This window comes from Galeopterus variegatus, unplaced genomic scaffold (genome assembly GCF_000696425.1).
Source record: "Galeopterus variegatus unplaced genomic scaffold, G_variegatus-3.0.2 Scaffold2284, whole genome shotgun sequence".
NCBI classification, from domain to species: Eukaryota; Metazoa; Chordata; class Mammalia; order Dermoptera; family Cynocephalidae; genus Galeopterus; species Galeopterus variegatus.
Window position 1 is genome coordinate 21,956 of NW_007728395.1, and position 2,629 is coordinate 24,584.

At 39.0% G+C, this 2,629-nt stretch overlaps 1 pseudogene; it reads left to right on the forward strand.

Annotated features, from left to right (window-relative positions):
- The first annotated feature begins 564 nt into the window (after positions 1–564).
- On the forward strand, positions 565–1,128 carry LOC103597332 (annotated as a pseudogene).
- Positions 1,129–2,629: the final 1,501 nt, after the last annotated feature.

Consider the following 2,629-nt stretch of genomic DNA (forward strand, 5'->3'; position numbering starts at 1 on the left):
AAACTTCATTGTCTTGTCACAAGTACCTCCAATATTTAGTCCTTAAGTAGTTTATTTTTTTTAAAAAAACTAAACCTTTTATCACATCAAAAACAGTTTATTTCTCTTTTCAGCTGAAAAAGAGGGTATTTTTAAAATCATGAATTAAATTAAAAGGATTTTTTTGTTTATTTATTAAGATGATCACGTGGTTATGTTGTTTCAATTTCATAATGTGGTAATCAAATTAAAAGGTTTTTAAATGTGAAGCCATCTTTGTGGTCCTGAGATAAACCTAGATTCATCATAGAGTATCTTTTTTAACACGCATTGGTAGATTTAGTGTGCTGATATTTAGCTTAGGATTTTGCAAATATGTTTACAAGTGCAATTGGCCTATAATACAATATCATTGTTTTACTAAACGATTTATAAGTCATAGAGTATATCACCTTTTCTGTTTGTTTCAGTTTGATAAGTTTGGAATGATCTGTTAACAGTAGCACAGACTTTGTTTACAGAGCAACCTGAGAATAGTGTTCTGTTCTGTATTTATTCACTTATTATATTTTTGGAATAGATATTATGCAATTGGTTCAATTGAGAGAGGAGATTCAGTTGGGCAATATCATCATTACTGAGCAGGTCACCGGCAGGGCCACCGTAAGCCTCAGACCTCCTGTGATGGGAGTCTTTCCTGTGCCAGAGGACTGTGCTGTATTCCAACGGCTGAGCCATTTTACCCCAAACAAGAGAGATAGAGACTGCTAAGAAGCTATTACTCTGGTGCCACCCAAAGGGGACAATGGTCACAATTGAGGGACCTCCTTTTATCCCCCGGGCAGAAAGCTTTATGGTCTGCACCTGGGGACAGGTGTTATCGATAAGACCACAGTTCCAGAAGTGCTTCTTACCAAGGAGGCTGGAATTTGCTCCACAAGTATTGCCATAGCAACGGATTATGGATGCTGGAAGGGGCACAAGGAAGCAGTTTTGATGGATCAGGTCTAAAGACCCTGAAGGGAAATGCCAATAAAGCCCAAAGTTTCCTCCTCAGTCCCATACCTCAGGCAGGGTCCACGGAATGGTCAGAATCCTCCACAACCTGGAGATATGACCCAGTTTTCTGTTTTATTACCGAGACATTAAAGTAGCATGTCTCTCCAGAAGAAAAGACTTTGCAATTCCAGTCGTCTTGAGAATTTCTGCTTAACTTGAATAAAAGGACAGGATGGACACGTGGCATTCGTGCTCTTGGCGTGCAGAAGGAGGACAGGGCAAGAAAGACGTCGCACTGTGCGTGTGACAGCCTCCTCCTGAAGGACGGGCACGGCTTCAAGACACAGAAGAGAAGCAATGACCGGTAAACACATGGGGAAGTCTTCCAGGTCAGGAAAAAAGACCAAGGAGATATTATTCTGTCCTCCCCGTTTTAGATTTGCAACCATAAGGGGGGGGGGTAATATCCAGTGTCCCAAGTCGTCAAGGAGGATGAGGAAGAAATGGGACTCGTACTGATGTGGCTGCAAATTGGTACAATCTTCCTGGAGGGAAGTTTGGGAAAATGCATCAAAACTTACGTGCTCTGTGCTGGGTGCTCTGCTCGTAGGAATTTCTGTAAAAACTATCATTGATCCATACAAAGAACTGTGTGTAGGGAAGGATGCTGAACAGTGTTAGTCACAGCAGATACTACTCAAAACCTGACCGTCCAACAGCTGGGAGTAAATTATGGTTTAGTCGTAATTAGATTGTGAAGCAACCAACTGAAGATCATATTTGCACATAATATTTAATGCCCTATAGAAACGATTGAGAAAAGGATATGGGAGCATTTTACAGGACTGGTTTTGTTTTAAGATGCTACGTAGTGTACAAAAGACTAGAAATAAATATATACAATCTTTCGTTATTGTACTTGGAGGAGGTGTAATGGGTACTTTTTATCTTTTTATTTTCTTTGAATCTTTCTGTATCTTTACATTTTTCTACAATGAATACAATCAAATAGTCAAGTTGTTGTAGAAATAAAAATAGATTTAGGAAGATCCAGTTCTTGAAAACACCTTTCCTGCGAGTGAAGCAGATTTAAGATGTTGTGTTCAGAAAAGTGTTGTTTAAAGGAGTTACATCCTTATTCTGGTAAAAAAAAAAAAAAAAAAAAAAAGGAGATCATCGATGACTGTACAGTTAGAATGACACGGGTTTGCATCAACTTCCTGAGAAGAGCCGGGTATTTAATACTAAGGTAGTCAAAAAGTTAAACTAGGTAAGAGACTAAACACACACATCATAGAGTCAGATTTTTTAAATTAAAATTTGACTTTTTCCTGCTCCTTTTTATAAGTTGGTGATTTATTTTACATGAGTTGAGGATGATTTTTGTTTTTAATAAAATAAAGTAAAAGCCTGAAAACAAAACAAACTGCTAAACAGATAACACTGCAGCAAAGCATAGGCGGAACGAAGGCCTTATATGAACAAGGTCATCCTAACTCCTCCCTGTTCCTCGTGTCACTGCTGTCAATCATTCAACTTACAGCACACAGCAGCACGTGTGCACGTGCATACACACTCACATGTGAGCACGCACACACAAGCGTACGCAATGAGACACATAGTTGCCCTTGCTGTTTATAACTGACTGCCA